Genomic DNA, 15,102 nt, shown 5'->3' with positions numbered 1-15,102 from the left:
AAATACCAGGCGATTGTTGATGGACCCATAGGACATACCAATAAGATACAGAGTTTTAATAAGTCATTTAGGAGAAGAAAGCAAAGGTTTTTTATTTGAATTTGGCCACTCCAAATTCTTTAAAAAAAATCAAATGTAAGACTTTAATTGCAGCATGTAGAATCTGGATTCAGGTCAAAAGAATTCTAGAGATCACATACTATAGCTGCATGGTACCAATCTGGAATTCCCCAGGAACGCGTCTTTGTCCGAAGAACAGCTTAGCCTCTCCACTGGGAAACCGGGGTTTTCAAAGATGGGGTTTACTTGCTGAGGAAGGCACGTCAGCACCATGGTCTGCTCTAAGCCAAGCACAGACTTAAATCTATCTAGGACATGCCAGACTGCGATATCCACAACTTATGGCAAGTATCTCATGATACACTATGGTCTTCAGTGATTTTGGCACCACTTAGGAGGAATCATTTGTTTACCATATACATGGCTCATTGGTCTCCCGAGAAACTCGCTAAAATGGGAGGAAGTAAAAGAAGATACTGCCCGAAGTGCCAACTGGAAAATGCAAATGACATACACCTATTTTGGCAGAGTCAAGCTATCCAGCTCGTCTGGCGAGTAATGGGGGTAATATTGGAAAAAATCCTATGTTTTGACTCTGAAGTAAGCCTTCCTCTGGTTATTTTTAGAGTACTGGAGGTAGATAAAACAGTTCTGGGGATAAATATCATATCTCTGCTTTTTACTCTAATAACCATTGCATGCAGGTAAGTCTGTCTAAAATGGGTCTAAGAACTCTCCCCCACCTGTGCAGGCTGTTTTTTCAAGGCACGTAGCTAGACTAGACTGCCAGATGGGCTCTATTAAGAAAAAAAAATGTGGGCCCCCTATACCTTATGTGGCTCCTGATATCTCTATTCCCAACTCCTTTTTAGGGCGATCTGAAAAAACACTACCTCTGGGTTGCCAATATCTGCCTAAGCCAAGGATTAGGACAAAGCTCAATGAGTTGGTGAGACTAGTGGTGGTCACCATTACATGTCTCATCAACTATGATTTGGAAAAGGCTGGCCCCTGGATGCATAGATCTTGGAAGGTGCGTGGTGCTCAGATCCTTCAGACCTTTGGATAGATCTCGATCTCTCCCCTTGTCAAAATATGATGGCTAAAATATATATATATATATATATATATATATATATATATATATATATATATATATATATATATATATATATTCACTGAAAAAAACATAGGTTTCACACCAGTTATAGTTAGCTGGAAATTTTACTCGCATAAAACCATTGAAATTCCCACGTTATAGTTAGTTGGACTCACTATAACTTGCGCGTGCAATGCACTGCTGATGACGTCACATATTACATCACTCATGACATGGTCAGTGACATCACTCATGACATCACTGATGACACCATCCAGTGAATGTGTGTCTTTCTGAAAAATAAATATGTGTTATATATGTATATGTAAAAGTTGATGGAAGAATAAATGTTTAAATAAGTGTTTACATGGATTTTTTTTTTAAATTGATTGGTTAACTGGCTTATTAAGTGTATCTTAGTGAATACATATATTAGTGAGTAATGTTTAAATATTTAAATATATCTATTAGTGTTTCACTTTGTTTATAAGTGGCTGCATGGGTTGGTGAGTAGCTACATGTGTATATATATGGGTTATTAGATGTTTTTCTTAGTATCAGTATGAGTGTTTGTATGGTTTGGTGAGGGTATTACTTAGCACATAGATGCATGAATGACTGACTCTCTCTTTGTATGTGTTTTGAAGACAGCATATGTGCAGGACTGTATGGGTGGATGAGTGTGTATATGTGTGTGTTAGTGAGTGAATGACTGTCTCACTAGTGTCTTTATCAGTAACTACATATGTTTTAATCTAGTATATGTGAATATTGATGTATATAAGTGAGTATATGTGAGAGTAAGAGATTGTAAGAGTTCCTGTTTAAATAAGTATGTGTTTCTATAATTGATTGTTTAATAGAGTAAGTATGTCTAGGTTTCATTAGAAGTAAGGTGGTAGTGTGTGTATAGCTGTATATGCAAATAAATGGATGCTCAATAGTTTACTTGCATGTGTGAGTATGTGTGAGAGTAACTTTTGGATGACTGTCGGTGTGTAACAAGATGTATAGGTGTATCACTACATATGATGAGTGAGTATATGTATGAGTGACTATATAGAACTGTTGGTGAATGAGTGCATGTGTATATAAATGGTGGAATTATTGAATTGGTTGTTGTAACTGGTATGGGTATCTCCATTTTTTTGAAAATGTTAGTTTCTATTTTTGAATATGTGTTTCAAGGGTTACATTACAGTGAAAGGAGGTCTGTCACTCTGTCACAAGGATGGTATCATCAGTGATGTCATGAGTGATGTCACTGACCATGTCATGAGTGATGTAATATGTGACGTCATCAGCAGTGCATTGCACGCGCAAGTTTTAGTGAGTCCAACTAACTATAACGTGGGAATTTCAATGGTTTTATGCGAGTAAAATTTCCAGCTAACTATAACTGGTGTGAAACCTATGTTTTTTTCAGTGAATTTAATAGGTTTTTTAAATGCTAATTCCTAACTATAACTGGTGTGAAACCTATGGATTTTTCAGTGAATTTCATAGGTTTTTTAAATGCTAATTCCTAACTATAACTGGTGTGAAACCTATAGTTTTTTCAGTGAATTTCATAGGTTTTGTAAAAATGCTAATTCCTAACTATGTATAGGGTCTCAAACCTATGTTTTTTTCAGTGAATTTCAAAAGTTTTTTAATAGTAAATCTCTATAGGTATGAAATATAATATTTTTTATAATGAATTTTATATTGTATATTTATGTAATACTATTTTTTTATGTATATTTTTCCCTTTTTTTAATTTTTTCCTTGGTGTGCTCCCGGTGCTCGTATCGGTGAGCGCACCGGTAAGCGCTGTGTTACGGCGCGCCCCGGTGAGCGTCCCGTTGGCGCTATTGCCACGAACGAAAACATCATCGTGACGTATCACGTAGCCGCGTGATGCGTCTTATGACGCACGGCGTAAACGCACCCGGAAGCGCCCGAGCGCATACAATCGCGCAACGTAAGCGCCCCCGGGCGCGTAGCGTAGCGTAAGCGCGTCGGGTCATGTGACCTGAAAATAACACTTTTCATTGGTTCAGAACACTTTTGGTTTCCAAATGATGAAAGCCCGGGTCATATGACCTGAAAATAACACTTTTCATTGGTTCAGAACAGTTTTGTTTTCCAAATGATGAAAGTCCCCACCTTTTTTCCTCATTCTCACTTTGTTCTTTGAGTGAGGAAGACCTGTTTCCATTCATTGAGAAATGGCTACAGTAGCAGCAGCAGCAGGAGCATCTGCACCACCACCACCACCACCACCACAAGGACCACCACAACACCACATTGGTGGTGAAGAAGAAGAGGAGGAGGAGGAGGAGGAGGAGAGGGAGTTCCTGCCTGAAGACAATCCCCCTTATAAACCGAGAGAGCACATTGTGTGGGAGTTTTTTAAATTCCCAAGAGGCCAAAAGAAAGTCAATGCGGCAAAAGTGACTTGTCTGATCTGTGGCACTGAACTTTCCAGGGAGAACCCTACAAATAAGTATTATTTTGGTAATTATACCATGATTCGCCACATGCAACGCAGGCATCCCAACAACTATTCTGCGGCAGAGGTGAGAGAACTGTCCAGAAACATTCCCCAATCTTCTTCCAGAACCTAAACAAGCAAACAACCTACTCCATCGGGTCCAGAGGCAAGGGAGATGGTCCCAAACATCCAAATTAAGTTTGGAGATATTAAAATTGTTTGTATCTATTGCGGGACTACAATTTCGTATGGCGAGAAAAGTATAAACCTAATCAACTGTGCAGGAGAGAACCACATCTGCCGAAAGAAGCCTTAATTTTTTCCTGATTTTTTTTGCTCCAGTTGAGCCGTTTACAATTCCCTGTTTTTTGTTTGTCCCCATAAAAAATAAAAAAAATATATAAAATCGTTCATAAAAGCCAAAAAAAGTAAAAAATGTTCAAAAAAACAATAAAAAAATATAAAACAACAAAAAGAATAGTCAGTCAGTCAGAATATCTTTATTCAAGTCATACAAAGAAACAATAACAATAAAACATGACATAAAAAGCATAATTGAGTTTCCTAATACCTAAAAAGCATCATACTTGATGTTCATTATAAATACTATTTACAAGATAAAATAATACATTTATATGTTAAAAGATACATGTAATCTCATTACAAGAAATACATTTTTAAGACAAAGATTGGCCAACAGCTTTCGCCCTTACAGCGGCGACTAAGAAGTTTGCAAGACTAAAAGCTGTTCGTGGATTTGTCAGGAGCTGTAGGTAGAGCAGCGCAGGGCGCACCTGTGTGAACCCTGCTTCTTTAAGTATGGGGAGCAAATATTTTTTTCCTCTGCTCATGGTACAGACTACAAAACATGACAAAGTGCATGGTGTCCTGCACAGAAAAATGGTCGCAACTGCATGGGGCGGCTAATTCTGGCTTCTGCCAGCCCTTAAAAGAACCTAGGTGAAAATGAATAAGATTAAACCTAAATTTGGTTAATAAAAACCTGTGGTAAGGGATTGTTACAAAGCGGAGATAGGGTGCCAAATAGGGTACGCTGACCAATAAATAGTGAGCCCTAACTGCTGGTTTCTGCAGCTCGGCTGCCTCACGGCATGCTTCCTTCCTTTCTTTAAAAACCTTTTTTGTATAGGCTATATCCTGAGCCATGATTTTTTCTGGGCAGAGGAAGAGTTCCGGGCGGCCCAATTCTATGAATGATTTTTTTAGGTAGGCCAACCATGGGATTTTACTATAATTATCCAATGATTGGACGTCCCTCATAATTGTATGATTCAGTGGAAGGTCATCATTTAGCCACATTTTCACAGGATCAAGGGTGCTACGCTTAGTGTATCCGACAGATATGGCAAACCCACCTCCTTATGGATGGAATAGGTTGGGGTTGACTGGGGCACAGAGAGGAGAGATCTTATAAATCTGTTTTCTGCTCTCTGAATGGGGTCGAGGTTTACATACCCCCACAAAGGGGATCCATAAGAAGCGATGGCCACAGGTTTACACTTATAGATCTTCAGCATCGCTTCCATGGGCCTGGCACCCAGCTTGCCAGCGAAACCCAAAAGTGCAGAAGCAGATCTAGTAACCGCCAACCTCTTTGCATTTATTTGTGGACCCCAGGTACCTTTTTGATCGAACAAAACTCCCAAATAGGGGAATGTGGTTACCTCAAAAACAGGGACCCCACTACAAAAGAATGATTTATGTCTTCTCTTCGTACACTCACGGCCCATAACCATCGTGTGGGATTTGGACACATTAACCTTAAGGTCCAGATTTTCCATAAAGGAACCAAAGGAATTAAGAAGAACCTGGAGTCCAACACCCGTGCGGGCGATCAACACGGCATCGTCCGCGTACAGGAGTGCCGGGATTAGGGCATCTCCTGCACGTGGAACGTCCGTGCCCTGGCCTCACAGGTGCGCCCCCAGGCCATTTATATAGATGGTAAAAAGCGTGGGGGCCAATATGCAACCTTGCCGTACCCCTTTCAAGGATTTAAATAAAGGGGTACACCTGCCGTTGTTAGACACGCGAACGGCTGCAAAAAGCTCCTGGTGCAAAGTGGCCATAAACATGACCAGGGATTCATCAATGCCCAAATCCAACAAGGTCGACCATAGTTTGGACCTATTAACGAGGTCGAAGGCCGAGGAGAGATCCATAAATGCAAGATACACTGAACCCTCCTTAGCCACCGTGTACTTAGAGATGAGTAGATACAAATTAATACATTGCTCGATTGTACCTTTTCTCTCTCTGAAGCCATATTGCAGTTCACACAGCCCACCACATCCCTCAACGTTCTCCCTCAATCTGGATAAAAGGACTCTCCCCAGAATTTTTATGGTTGAGTCCAGAAGGGATATGGGCCTATAGAATGCTGGGTCGTCCCGCTGGCCTTTGTTTTTATAAATGGGGACGATGGTAGATATAGCCCATGAAGCGGGAGCTGGATTGCCGTTAACTGCATTAAACACATTGCACAACACCCTCGACCACATTTTAGACGAATACATGAAGAAGTCGGCCGGGACGCCATCTGGGCCAGGTGCCTTATGTTTGGTGGTTTCCGCAAGCGCCTTTTCCACTTCTTGGGGATTAAAGACAATGGGAAGTGCAACCCCACTAGGCAGTAAGCCCCTGTTAATGCCCTCCTCAGCTACGTCACCCCCATATACTTTTTTAAAGAAAGACAACCATTTTTCCTCAGTAATCACACAATCCATGGGTACATTGCTATCCTCCGAGAAAAGGGGCTGCTTAATAATCTCCCAGAATCTCCTGCTGTCCTTCAGCACCGCCGCCGAAAGGAGATTATCCCATGTTTCACGTTTAATGGATTCTTTTCGACTCTTTACGGCAGACTTGTAAATTTTCCTTAGCCTCACGATCTCCTCTTTCGCTCTCGGAACGATTTTTAAAGCCACCAACAAATCTCTGTGGGCCTTCGAGCATGCAGAGTCAAACCATCGCTTGTGTCCCTGGGCTCCCTGGAAGGGTTTAGCTAAAAGTTCGTTAGAAACCTGAACACATATTTCCTCATAGGCAGATACCATGAGGTTCCCTTGAGTGTCCGGGTTCTGACAAAGCTCAACCTGGTCCTTGATTTTAGGGAAGCATTTTATGTAGAAGTTTTCCGGGATCACATTCGCCCATTTAACTCTTCTATCTTGATCAGTAGTCCTCAAGGGATGGGCTGGTATTACAATTGATGATGAAACACCCATCTGGCCGCCCCATGCCACTTCAAGTAGTACTGGATTATGATCGCTGAAGTGGGTTACTACCGTGTGATAGGCGGCGGTCCGAGTTAAAATGCCAAGAGAAACAAAGATGTAATCTATCACAGTCCCATGGTGACCGCCAGTGAAGGTTGGCGTTCTCAGACCAAAATTGGGTTCGTATAGATTGTAATTTGCAAGTAAATCTTCGAGCTCCTGGCCCTCCACTGAGTGTTCGAAGTGAGGCACTACTGGGGCAGCATCATCATCTTCACTAACTCCTCTTCCCTTACAGGCTAATTTGCATAAATGAATGTTAAAATCACCTAATAGAATAGACTCAGAAGCGAATGCGATATTCTGTAAGACTGTATTTAAAATATTGTCCAAACTGGCAATATTACAACCGTCATAGACACTGTTCCCAGAGTTATAGAAGTTAACATATAAGGTCCTACTAGTTTTATTAATGACCCTTTCGACAATTAAGATGTTGTCAGATTCGGACTTAATCTGCCTAAAACTTCCATTTAGGTCCAAGGCGAAAAAAAGCGCCAGACCGCCTTTAGCCCTACCCATTCTGCTAGGGACAGCCGGACTTGTAAAGCTGGTATACCCATCCCACCAGATGTTACTGGATGTATCCCAAGTTTCTTGTAGGGCAATGATGTGATACTTGGAAATAAAGCTCCGCCAGACAGGATCCTGGCATTTAGTGTTTAAACCTGCCACATTCCAGCTTATAATCTTACATGACTCCGTGGTAGTCCTTGGCTCGTTACCACCCTCTGAATCTCCTTCCGCTGTTGCTTGCAATAATAGAGCCTCGCTGGTTTTCGCATCACAGCGGCACTGTGTGACCTCTTCTATGAGTCCATGAGTGGCCCCAGCCTCAGTCCCAGATGGAATTAATTGCTTATCAAAAACATTTAATGGTTGGGACTCAATAGCTACGTTAAGCGAAAAAAGGCTAGGGCGATCATCAGTACTAAAGCCATCACTACTACTATTTAGACTATTCAAACCCACATTTTTATAATCGACTCCTGGTTCGAGTCAGTCGCAAGTATTAAGGTCAGATTTACTTGTAGTAAAGCCCCAGGCAGGTGGGGTAGCTAACTGAGCCTGTCCGTTGTGGACTGAATTCCACAAGGAATGTGGGGTGTTTGGGCGGAACAAAGAAGGGTCCATTCCCAGCCAACGTATTGGCCTAATGCCCCGCGCACTGTGTTCATACCCCAGTGCGCCAGGCCCCCACCCGTTTGTTCTTGTCTCATACGGGAGAGCCGGCTGGATATTATGATCATACGAGTAAATGGGTCTTCCTAACTCTCGCTGTGCGATTGGCTGAAAGCGATCATTTGCGTATCGCGATCCCATGGCCCCTCCCCAACTACTGATGTTACTATGCTTACTATGCCTATTAGTATTAGGTAAGGTAGCGGACTGAGACTCGTCATAGAAAAATCTGAGAGTCAGTGGAACTATAGAGCCACTGTGACGTTGGGGTGGGAAAACGTTGCTCAAAATGTCAGGAAGGACCTCGGCGTTCGCGAAATTTAAAATAACGCAATCGCCTTTAAACTTTTTCGGCTTACTGCCAATCCAGGATACCCTCCTAGTCGAAACTATATCTCCTGCCAATTTATCAAACCCTTCTTGGGCCATATGCATATTATTTGAAAGCCAATGTAGGGCTTTATCTTTCAGACCCTGATTAGACTCTATTTTATCTTTTGAAAGAACTGGGACATTAGCCAACACCAAGACTACCGGTGAGGCTTCCACGATAAATTGAACTGATCCGACCTCTTGATGACTTACCACTGTTGCATCAGTGGGAATGATGTGAGGGTCCCCAGTTACAACGTTCTGGGCCGGGGCAGTTGGTGATAATGGTGAAGGTAGGGGTAACAGCCCTTGTCGAGTGGGCTGTAAATTATTATCGGTAGGGGGGGCCACCTCATCCGTAGATATTAAATCAGCGACGAGGGCGGATAAATTCTCTACCTCTTTAAACAAATTACTATGAACCCCACCCAACTTCCTAACTTCAGCAGTTAGTTTGTCCACTTTCCCGATCAGAGGTTTAATGATGGTCTTAATTTTCGTATCTATCATGTCTTGGATCCTGTTGAAAAGATCATCATCAATAATGCGCTTGGACTCAAGATCAACCTCGGAATCTACGTGTTTACCCATCCGTCTAGGAGGAGGGGTGACGGGCTTCTTCCTACCCAGTTGTTTCCCCCCTCGTTTTACTGTTGGTTTTCTACATGCTCTAACAGCACGAGTAGTTGGAGGCTGGGATTGCGGGTCTTCGTCCATAGCTGCTATCTGACTATTTGAATCAATAATGGCGTTGTCAGATAAATCGATGAGATCTATTCTATCCGTAACAGGATCAGAGTCATCGGTGACCTCAGTGTGATTGGCTAAAGTGTTAGAGTCAGAATCAGCTAGATTCAGCTGAAGATCTCCTGTTAGAGAATCAGACAAAGCTGTGCTTACAGTACTTGTCGATGGGCTTTCTGCAGGCAACACAGGTGATTGGCTTAGGCCCAAGGATTGCCTTCGTTTATTGTTGATACTACTGACCACTTGAACAAGATAAGAATCCAGAGTATTCACAGTCTCGATGGGGGCAGGTACCATTTTTTTCCCCATACTTTGGGCTGTTACTCTAAAAGGTCAAACAATCAAAGCTAAACTTAGCCCAAGTTAAAAACTGACCATAACACGAGATAGTATAGGGTTTGAACAACTGAAGAGTAATAATAAGTAAATGTCAAGTATTAAGTGTTTAAAGCCAAGTGTCAGGCCGGAAGCAGTACCTTAGTATCCACACGATTGTTGTCAGGGGGATAGCCTTGCCTGGCCTTTCCGTGCCTCGGAGGGCCCGCCCTTTGCCCGGGCTTCGCCCCGGGCGTGCCGCTCGCGTCCCGCGTAGCTGAGGGCTGCCTGTTCTTATCAGCCCCTCCTGGCGCGTTGGTGACGCGTCAGGGAACGCGCCTCTGCCGCAAAGGCTACCGGGATCTGTAGTCCCGGAGCGGCGGTGGCGTGCCTGGTGTCAGCGGTGGTGGGCTCTCAATGCGGCGCTTCCTCGGCTGCTGTACTCCTCTGCTCAGGTCAGTGTCGGCTTGCGCTGTGCTCCGCTAAACGGTGTCTCAATGGTGCTCCCCCCGCTCCACCGAGGGCTGCCTGTTCTTATCAGCCCCTCCTGGCGCGTTGGTGACGCGTCAGGGAACGCGCCTCCGCCGCAAAGGCTACCGGGATCTGTAGTCCCGGAGCGGCGGTGGCGTGCCTGGTGTCAGCGGTGGTGGGCTCTCAATGCGGCGCTTCCTCGGCTGCTGTACTCCTCTGCTCAGGTCAGTGTCGGCTTGCGCTGTGCTCCGCTAAACGGTGTCTCAATGGTGCTCCCCCAACAAAAAGAATAAAAAAACAGTTCTTTTTAGAACTACCTCCAATTTATAAAAAAATGCTAAATTTTTATAAAACTCTGTCATTCTTTTTTCTCCAGGGTACGCGTACCGGTACGCGCACCGGGGCGCGCACCCAAAAAAAAAGAAAAAAAAATAATAAAGGAGTGAGCATGAGGGAAGGGGACAGAGAGAGTGATGTTAAGAGAAAGAGAGCTAGAGGGAGCAACACAGAGGGACTGTGTATTAGATAGTAAGACAGAGAGAATGTGTAATAGGGTGTAAGTGAGAAAAGGAAAATGAATAAGGGAGCGAAAGAAGGGAAGAGAGAGGAAGAAGACTAAAGCAGAGGTACTGGGAGAATGATTGAGGATGCATTTACAAGAATGAGGAATGGAAGATGACTGAGAGTGAGTGAAGCGGAGTCACAGAGTGAAGGGATGAAGGGAGAGAGGATAATATAGAAAGATTGAGGGAAAAGGAGTGAGGAAGTTAGTAGACAGAGGGACTAAGGGAAGGACTGAGTGAAGTGGAGTACAATGAGTGAGGAAAGGAAAATGAGTAAGGGAGCAAAAGAAGGAAAGATAGGGGAAGAGTACTAAAGCAGTGGTACAGAGAGAATGTGATTCGGTGATGAAAGTAAAGAGAAGGACACTGAAAGATAGGAAATGAGGGGTAGTAATGGAACCAGACTAAAAGAAATGGGGTGAAGAATGATGAGAGAGGAGCAGTGAAGTTGTTGTAAGAGAAATGATAGAAGGTAGATAAACACAAGTGAGCATAACACAAGGAGAGTGAGGGACTGAGGACATAGAGGTAGTGAACGGAAAATAGAGAGAAGAGGTCAAAAGAAAAGAGCAAAGAAAGATAAGTGAGGGAGAGTGGGTGAGTTATAGTGACAGAGTGCGACAAAAGAGGTGAGTGAGTAAAGAGAAATTTCTAAAAGAGCAAAGGAGGAAAAGACGGAAAAGGGAAGTAAAGCAGAGAGACTGAAAGCTGAAAAGTGGTGCAAGGGAGAGAGGGGATGCAGATAGTTGAAATGGAAATGAGGGGTTGTGAAAGAAGTGGAGTAAACGAATGGGGGTGAAACAGAGTGAGAGAAAGACAGTGTGAGTAAGTAAAGAGAGCTGAAAGAGAGTGGAAAAAGGAAAGTGAGTGTGAGACAATGGGAATACAATATAAATTACACAATACAAACTATAGAATAATTTGTACAACATGTTAGATAGTTTATTTTTGCTGTTCTCAGAACATATTGAATTTCACTAAAAACAGTGAGTTCAAACTATTCATCATATAACAGCGGGAAAAAAACCACAATCTAAAAGATTGTGTTTAAAAAAACCTATATAAACTTACAAATCACATATGTACACTAATCTTTGATTTACTTACTTTTCCTTTAGGCCAAATAGTACATCATGAAGGTCCTTTTCGTTGGAAAGTACTCTGCTGTTCTCTAAAACTTCCATTTCATCGACTTTCTATAAGAAAAGCTCCAAGAACATCTGAAATATTTTTCAATCTTTTCATTTCCTCCTTGTGTTCAGTCATGACTCTTTGCTCAATCCTTCACTTTTCTTTAAGGCCAAATAGTGTCAGATGTATCAGTATGTTTTCAAATTACTCACAACAAACTCTGAAATTACTGTTTTCCCGATGTTCTGAAAGAAAAGCTCATAGAACATTTTCACAATGTTTAAATATTCATATTTCCATCTCTGGCTCACTCATATTCAACATTTCCTATAATACTGATATCACTTACTATGAGATCCACTTACAGTACCTATATGACAACTCGATTTTTTATATTATCTTGATCACTTTTACTCAGAATATAATTTTAAACAGTAAACTAACTTTTATTAACTGCTCCCGTCTTCATAGGCCAATTACCTTTACTTAAATTTTGGTTCTAAAAACACTAAGTATGAATTTTTTAAGTCAAAAGGCAAACGTTGTTTAAAAGTCAAATGAGTATCATTACACAGCTTCCACCCTTTTTGACATTCTAAATAGCATGTGTAATGCCTTGATGTTGTCGAAGGACCGTCATGATAAATAATAGCTACAGTTGCAAAGGTTCTTCCTGAAATTGATAACTGAGAAGCCACAAAATTGTTAATAGAAGTTGTCAATTTAGTTCCATCAGGTCTACATCGTTGGAACATTAAAATGACATACTGACCATAAGTTTGTATAAATAATGTGGACAGCATTGCACACTTACATTGGGTACTCACCATATTGTGATCAGCTGCTTTAACTAGATTATTAAAAGACACTGATTTGCAGTCTGGTAAAGTCAAATATATAAATCTTTCAGTGTCTATTCTAGTACTACTTGATAAACTACAATTGTCACAGTCATGCTGCCATTGATAAGAAAGGCCAAAAAGATTTTCTACATCTACACCTTAATCTTCCAATACACCAAACATATACATTAAAAATTCCTGACAATCCTGCTGAATATTCAGTGAAAATTGATTTTGACCAGAACATATGTCTAAAAGATTTCGAATTTCTGAAACACTTTCTATTTTTGCTCTATCACTGCTACATTTCTCAAACACAGAATTCAATAAACAGCAGAATGTTTGATCCCGATTTTCAACAATCTGTTCTTGTAAATTTTGAAGAAAAAAAACAACATTAACCACTACATTAGCATAGCAGTTGACACCAGAACTGTTTTCAAACTAAAATCCAACAACATCTTCAACAGAATCCTTGAATCCTTTTTCTTTCTGCTTGCAATTACAGTTTCATCTACTTTTTGTCTTTTTGCTACTACCTCACTGCAATTATTCTCATTTCTTCTTTTTCTGCCTACCACACGTTTTTCAAACAGAGGATATTGAGGCAAATGTGGAACATACTCTCTCCTTAACCTATTGTATTCTTTAACACAATCAAGATCTGCACAAATCTTTGTCTCATCACACTCAATCAAGTACAATCCTGATAAAGTTCTGACTCGTGATAATGCCACATATGCCATACCCTCTTTAAACACAGAACTTCCAATGTTCACCAAAGCACTATCTGCACTTAAACCTTGAGATTTATGAATTGTCACCGCATATGCCAAACAAACAGGAAACTGTTTTTGGCGAACATATAAGTCTTTTACAAGCAAAAATCTAGCAGAACAACAACTGATTTGTTGTACTTCCTCAATGCCATCAAATGTAATTTTTAAAAATTCAATTCCATCTCTATTTCTGTAATTCAGAAATTCAACAACATGACCCATTGATCCATTTACCAGACCTCTATCAACATTTAAATTCCTTCTCAAAATGATACGACAATTTAAACACACATTCAGAGTCCTTTCAAAACCAGCAGTTTTAGATATACTCTTCTCTAATGAATCCAATTTTGATTTCAAATTTTCTGACAAAATAATTGTTGCTCCCATATGCTTTATTTTATCTATGGCTTCCAGTTTCACAATCTCTTCATTTTCTAACTTTAACATTTTGTTGTTGAAGATGGAACATTCTTGCAGAGTTGGCATCAAACATATCCCAGATTTGTTCTCAGTAATTTTCTTAAAAATATTCTCTGGAAGAATGTTTTCATTTGGATACAAATTTGAAATGAATTGTGCATGTAATGCTTCTTTCCCATGCTCACTTACTTTTCCGATTCTTACATCTTGTAGAATATTTTTATAATCTTCATCCTTTGCCTGTCGCATATTTTGAAGTAGTTCTGCATATTTGAAATGTAACCATATATTAACGTTTCCAATGCTTCCTAGGCACTTCCAGGTATCTTCATGCGTGAGCATTTTAAACACTGGTTGTCCTTTCACTGGAGTCAACTGCAGTAGATCTCCAAAAACAATAATGTGTTTCCCTCCAAATAACACATCATACTGTGTTCTAAGGATTTCTTGCATTCTCAAATGCACAACAGCAAGCATTAGATTTGAGACCATGCTTACTTCATCAATGATAAGAAGTTTCATTTTCTACAGGACTCTGGAAACTTCAGAACAAGCATCTCCAGATAGCTTGTGGTAGTGCAATTTATTATCATGCTCAACTGGTAGCATCAGTAAACGATGTAAAGTAATCCCTTTAATGTTATGTGCTGCCAGCCCAGTTGGAGCAGTAACAACACAAGACAGCGGTGATTCAGTCCTTTTCTGCAGATAAGTTGCAATTGCTTTAATCAGAAAACTTTTTCCAGTTCCCGCTTCTCCACTCACGTACAGTCGGACAGCCTTAAATGATGTACATGAGCACTCTTTTTTCTCATGACTGAATCCATGTTCAACCTGTTCTGTGACTTCGTCATATATCTGTTTCTGCTCAACGTTTAGTTGTTTCACCAAATCTTCTAAGTTAACTACAGCCTCTTGAGCTTGTTCCATAGCTCTTTCCACCTCATCCATGGCAGTGGCAGCTTCATTTTGGATAATTGGTCCTCCTAGTGGATCCTGACTCAATGAAGTAGAACTCTGACTGTCTTGAGAACTGTCTCTAGCAATCTCTACAGCAATTGTGGCTTCTTGCTCTATTTCTTCGTTCAACATTTGCAGATAATTTGTAAAAACAGGACATCCTATGGTATCCTTGGTTGCATTAAAAGAATCTTTGTAACAGAGAAAATCTCCAAGTAGTTCCTCTTCTATACGCCATGGCTTAAAGAGTTGCAAAAGAGCTAAATAGTAAAATTCCCTTTTGTCTGGAGATTCGCAACTCAATTTTCGATGATTAATCAAATGGTCTTTTCTCTGCTTCACTAGACATCCTTCACACCCAATGACAGCATATATTCCATTAT

This window comes from Lissotriton helveticus, chromosome 2_1 (genome assembly GCF_964261635.1).
Source record: "Lissotriton helveticus chromosome 2_1, aLisHel1.1, whole genome shotgun sequence".
In the NCBI taxonomy this organism is placed as follows: domain Eukaryota; kingdom Metazoa; phylum Chordata; class Amphibia; order Caudata; family Salamandridae; genus Lissotriton; species Lissotriton helveticus.
Note: the sequence above shows the minus strand (reverse complement) of the source record.